Genomic DNA, 6,845 nt, shown 5'->3' on the forward strand with positions numbered 1-6,845 from the left:
GGAATGTCTTGTAGAGAGAATCCTAGATGAACCAAGCAAGTGTGAGAGACACCTAAGGAAAATGGAAGACCTAAGGCAGAAAGGAAGGAAGCAAAAAAGACAAACCTCAGGCCCGTAAACAACCTCCCAAACGCTATTACTTCATTACACTGGAACTTTACTTTATCAGAGGTACCTTGAAATAATGAGTCATTGCCTTGGGCTTGGAAAACTAAATGGGAAACCATATTAATTTGGGCCTGATTAATTTGAGATTTATTGACCATGGACAAAAGTTTATCTTTGCACAATCAATAAAATGGCATTTGTTTAGTAAATTAAGAGCATAGACAATATTGCTAGGGTGGCATATGTAGTCTCCTAAAACAATACTTTTGGGGCACTTTAGGAATATCCATTTAGAAATAGTGAATGCATGGGCCAATTGTCATCAGTTCTTATGTATTTGTTAAGAAACCTTCTACAAGACCTTTACTTGGTGACTTTTTGTAAGACATTAGTTTGAGGCACTATGTATGTACTTGAAAATAATAAAGTTGCATTTCTTTATGAAAGAAGAAATCCCTTCCATAATTCAGATTTCTGTCCTTAATACTTGCCTCCCTCCCAAACTGTGGTATTGAAATGTGTGCTGTGGCAAGATTTGGCTTGCAGAGGAAGCAATAAAGAGAGGGCAGGAGATAAGGACAGGAGGGAAACAATCTGGGAACAGACGATGTCAGTGGAGCAAGAGAGAGGGGAAGAAATTAGGTTGCAAAACAACCTAGATGAAAATACAGTGGGGCCTTCCTTCCTCGCAGGTGAACGCCCCCCAAAAAACCATAAAGGTTTTTCTAGCACAGGGAAAGCCCATGAATCTATGGGCCCAAACCCTCAGGGCCACTTCTGCTTTTCTCTGTCCCAGGCCAAAATCAGGCCACTCTCAATATGAGCAGGTAGGGGAAGGAGATGGTGGGCTGAGGGTGCCCTGATGGCCAACACCAATTAACAGTCTATACTGTTCTGGGTGCTGTCTTTAGCGGGGGATGGAGGGAAAAGTAGATGCAATCCTTGAAATTCATCAAAGTAGCAGACATCTAAAACCTTCACGGACAGGGTGTGATGGGCAGTAAGGAGGAATGCTTCTATGCTGGGGATGGAGGGGTGGCCGGGTGGTGTGTGTTTCTCCCTAATAACTGGAGAAAGGAAGACACCAAACTTACAGCCCTGTGCCAGGATCTTGGAATACCCGTCAGGAGTCAGTTCTTGGCCCCTTTATTACAAGTCTAGCAGTGGTGGTGATGGTGATTGTAATAGGAGTTTTAGGAGAATTAACTGCCACTCACTCTGTGCCATAACTACGTCAGACCTTTAGTTGTATAGTCTCATTTAATCCCACCTCAGGACCTTTATTCTTGATGATCCCTCTATCAGGAGGGACCTAGTTTCCCTAAGTGACTCACATGCCTGGCTTCCTCGCTTTACACAGATCACTCCTTAAACATTACCTCCTCAGCAAGGCCCTCACAGACCTCACCAAATAAAATAGCACTTCTGACACCTTTTCACCATTCTCTTTGTTTCTAGTCATAAACACTAACTTCCTCAAATTTAGATAGATAAGTAGATATAGATAACATATTAAAATATATATTTTTAATTTTAATATATTTCATTAAATTTTTATTATATTTTATATTTATTGAATATAATTTTAATGTATTTTTAATTTAATTTAATATATATATATAATTCATATGTATACAAATATATACATATAGTATTTTGCTTATACTTTATTTGCCTGACTCCTTCTCCAGAATAAGTTCCACGTACACAGGGATTTTTTTCTCTTCACCACCTTTATTTACCACCTAAAATGATGCCTGACATGTATTGGGCAATTAATAAACGTTGGTTGGATGACTGAAAGAATCCTCTTAATCCAGTAAGAGGGAGACTACTGTTATCTTTAATTTACAGATGAGAAAACTAGGGCTTGGAAAGGCAAAAGTATGCATTCAGCTTCAAAGGTGGTAAACATCATAATCAGATTTCAAACCCAAGACCAGTCTGGCTACAGGGCAGCTCTCTTCACCACCATGCCATACTTAGCGGCAACTGTGGGAACAGTAAACCTGTGGGCACGGAATGAGCCTGATTAGCAGAATGGTTTAGTGAACTGGGGAGGCTGCAAGGGGAACCAGTTCCCCTTGGGCAATGAACATTTGACCAGAGGGGGTGGGCAGACCCAAGTGATTAGAACCAAAGGGACAGGGCATGACCTTAAGGATGCAGTAGGGGATTAAGAGTCAACCATCTTAGAGGGTCTTACTGAAAAGGTGAGAGAATCTTACTATGGGATATAATGTTAGAGGTTAAGGCCAACCTTTGACCCAGGCAGACATGCTTTCCATGCCATTTCCTTTTTACCCACAGAATAGGAAATATGATTCATCAGAGACAGGCGACAAGCTAAATATTCATAAGGCTAAGAATGCAGGATGAAATAGAAAAAATGACTAGATCAATGTTCAAGGAAGACATTTAAAATAAAATGAGTCTTTCAAAGACATCCTCAGCTCCAGTGAATTCAGTGGAGAATTTTTTCCAAATACCTCAAAGAACATTCTTATATTATTTCAACTGTACTACAATGTAGAAGAAAATTTTGTATGGCCCAGCCTATTTAATGAGACAAATACAGTTTTGATAGAATTTAATAAAATAAAAACAAATATATATATTTGCTTATATATACATTTGTTTATATATATATATATAACTTTATTACCAAATAGTGAAATTCAAGGACGGTATACTATACAGAAAACTAACCACGAATATTCACTAGAAAAATGATTAAATAATCATTTCAAAATTTGTTAGAAGGTTATCAGTAAAATGTAACATTTATTCCTGATTAAAATGTTGGAGGAAAAAGCATATAGGAAACTGTAGTCATGTTCAGAGAAGCAAGGAAGGGATGCATAAGTCTAGAAAACAATGATAACTATAACAAAAGCCATAGCAGCAACATTTGAAATCTCGGATAAGAAGTTGGTATCTATATGGTCTAAATAAAGAGACAAACTGAAAGAAATAAAAACATATGTTTTTGGTACAGGACACGATTAAATACCTAAAAAAACCCATGGAAGTCAACCAAAACAAAGCAACAGCAGCAACAACAAAAAAAAGTCCTAGAAGTAATGAGTTCAAAGTTACAGGGTACAAGATATCGATTTTTTAAAAATCAAATTTATCCCTAAATATTAGAAAATACAATACAAAGAGCTTTTATTTACAACAGAACCAGAACAAATTATACTCAAGATTTAGTGTGTGTGTGACATATGGTACTTATTAAAGAAGATTCAAAGCACAATGAGGGACTTCCCTGGTGGTCCAGTGGTTAAGACTCTGCAGTCCCCATGCAGGGGGCCCGGGTTCGATCCCTGGTCAGGAAACTAGATCCCGCAGGCCACAATTAAAGATCCCATGTGCCGCAAGGTAGACCCCGCACGAGGCAACGAAGATCCCACGTGCCGCAGCTAAAGATCCCGCATGCCACAACTAAAAAAGATCCCGAGTGCTGCAACTAAGACCCGGCGTAGCTAAATAAATAAATAAAATTAAAATATTAGGAAAAAAAAAAAAGCACAATGAGAGTACTAAAAAAAATATATATGGAGGGCTTCCCTGGTGGCGCAGTGGTAGAGAGTCCGCCTGCCAATGCAGGGGACGGGGGTTCGTGCCCCGGTCCGGGAAGATCCCACATGCCGCGGAGCGGCTGGGCCCGTGAGCCATGGCCCCTGAGCCTGCGCGTCCGGAGCCTGTGCTCCGCAACGGGAGAGGCCACAACAATGAGCGGCCCGCGTACCGCAAAAAAAAAGAATACATGGAGAGCTAAACTTAACTGCTGTTTGGGAACATAGAATGTAGTAAAGATAAAAATAAGTTGCTATAAAGAGCCAATCCAGTATCAATTAAAAGCCTCATTGTATTTTTGTAAAACATGACATGTTGGTTGTGACATTCTGCAGCAAGTGTGATCAGGCAAGAATATCAGAATTTTTTATAAGTGATTATGAAACAAATGAGTAGATAACTGTGATGCTAGCATATTTACCCTAATAGGTTTTAAAACATAGCAGACCAAAATAATGGGTATCAAATCTTATAACATTAAGATAAAACCTGAAAATTCATCGTTCAACTTATTTTTAGGAACTATTTGTGGATGAACCACTCTGTGCTATTCTAAGGGCTGGGTGTAAAGCCGTGAATAAGCCTGAAAAGGTCCCCACTGCCGTGGAGAAACAGACAAGAAGTCAGATAAATGGGCAGGATAGTTTCAGAGGGCAAAAAGCGCAGTGAAGCCCACAAGTGATGGATTGAGGGCTGTGTGTGAGAGTGGCTATTTTGGATTTAGCAATTAGAGAAGGTCTCTCTGAAGAGGTAGAATTTTGAGCTAAGAACTGTGGAACAGAACGGGGTTTCCAAAACTAATTTCACTTGATTTTATGTCAATAAAGTTGCCTTGAGGGATCTCCTATGTTCAAGGCTGGGCTAAATGCTGTTGTCACATAGATGATGCATAGATTAACTTAACAATTTAAACTTTAATTCTAACCTTGCTCTTAGGGATTTTATGATCTACATTAAATACAAAGGCTGGGAGAAAATATTTGTAATGTATATGAAAAGGCATTGGAACCCCTTCAAACACATCAATAAGGAAAAGAAAACAATGGAAAATTGGGCAAATGATAAGAACAACAATTCAGAAAAAGGAAAATGAAGTCCAGAAAGCCAATAAATATAAGAAAAAGATGCTACACAGACAATAAAGAAATGCAAATTCAAACTGTAAGATACCAAATTTCACCAATTATAATAGGAAAAATGAAAACGGTCAAGGTCATCCAATATAATCAAAGGTGTGGGGAGTGGACATTTTTGCATCTTGTTGCTGGGATATGGATAAGAAGAGCTCTTTTGAAGAGCAATCTGGTAGAACATTTTAAGGTTTTAAATAAGAGTATCTTATGATTCAGCAACAGGAATCGATTCTACATAAATTGAAGCTCAAGGGCCGAAAGGTACTATATGTAAGGATGCCACTGCAGCAGTGCTTTCAGTGGTTAAAAAAAAAAAGGAAAATATCCTGTAAATCCATCCGTAGTGAGAATAATTGAATAGACCGCCGTCAATACAGAATATGGCATGCCTTGTGGCCATTAAAAAGCAAATCTTTGCATAAATGAAAGGGGAGCTGAATGATGCTGTGAAAGGTAAGACTCTACCTCCTTATAGATACTATTGGTATAAATGTAGAAAAAAGACTGGAAGGATACCCAGCACACTGCCAACAGCAGTAACGTCAGTGGTGGGGAATCTGAGTCTGGGGGGAGAGAAAGTGGGACTTTCTGTTTTTATTTGGTACACTTTTAATAGAGAAGAAAAATCTTATCCAATCTATTAAAGAAACAGACTATTATTTGTCCCAGCTGGGAAGGGAAAATTTCTATTTCTGAATACTGAAGGAGGGTTACATCAGCACCAAGATGAATGTTTTCTGATCCAGTCATATTTTTTAAAAGCATGCCAAGCCAAAATGCAATTAAATAAATACCCAAAAATAGAAAGGGAAAATGTATGTTGACATGCATAACTGAAAAAAAAATGTGTACATTATAGAAATATACAGCTGCTTCAGATCCTTTTTCAGAAGGAGGGAGAGTATAATTTACACATAAAACATATAAAGTTAATACGGTCAAACCACTTACTGAGATGTCAAAGAAGGTGAGTGGAAGACAGAAATATGTCGTACTAAAGTGAGGAAATTCAGGGTTATTACATGAAAAGCGTATTTTTAGTCTCACTGAGAAGAGCTGCACATTAAGCTACAAGTATGACATAATATTTAATTCAAGTTATATATTGAGCACATACTATATAAGTTACACGTCGTGTTTTACATGGAGCACCCTGCTTCAATCCTTACTTTTGCCACCTTACAATGCAGATGGCATCCCCCTTTACCAATGAAGAAAGAGAGGCACAGAGAGGTTAGGTAACTTGCCCAAAGCCACACAGCCAGTAAGCAGCGGAGTCAGGACCCAAACCCAGGACAAATTCAAAAGTCCAAGATCTGACCTATTCTGCTATCTGATCTCCTACAACCAAAAGCTCAAAGTCAATGTCTGTGGGCAGGGCACCTCAGCAAAAACACACACACACACAGACTGCCTGCTTTATTTTTTGAGTCAAGCTATCTAGGGTACCTCTGAGTCTCGGAGGTCAGCAGGACCAGACTGGGACATTTTTCTAGCCTTGCCATCAGACTGCAGTTCTCTCTGTGGCAGAAACTTCTCCAATCATTCTCAAACCCAGAGACTGAGACTTGTGGATTCTCAGTTAGAACTTTCCTGAGGTCTTTGTGACAACAGGCCTGGTTGTTGCCTCGGTGCTGGGGGGAGCTCCCAGCGTGCCCTGAAGCCCACTGCACTTCCCACCTGCTCAGGGCCCTGCAGCATCTTCATCACTTAGGTACATAGTACTCTCCACACTTCATTTCCTCGACTCCCTCTCTTCACCCCTCTCCTTCCTGTACCGCAGGCCCCAGGCTCCTCTCATCCCTCCTGTGCCCTCCTTCCTGACACCTCCTCCTCCCCCATCTAGGGCTTCACCGCTGCCTCCCGACCACCCTCCCTCTCTCTCTCCTTCGGTCCTCCCCCGGCTCAGCCATTCTTCCTCTCACCCCTCTCCCCCTCCTTCCTCCTGATTCCCTCACACCCCTCACTCTCTTTGCTTTCTTCCCACCGGTTGATCTGGGGCAGCCATATCCAGGGAGAGCC

Source organism: Phocoena phocoena, chromosome 1 (genome assembly GCF_963924675.1).
Source record: "Phocoena phocoena chromosome 1, mPhoPho1.1, whole genome shotgun sequence".
In the NCBI taxonomy this organism is placed as follows: Eukaryota; Metazoa; Chordata; class Mammalia; order Artiodactyla; family Phocoenidae; genus Phocoena; species Phocoena phocoena.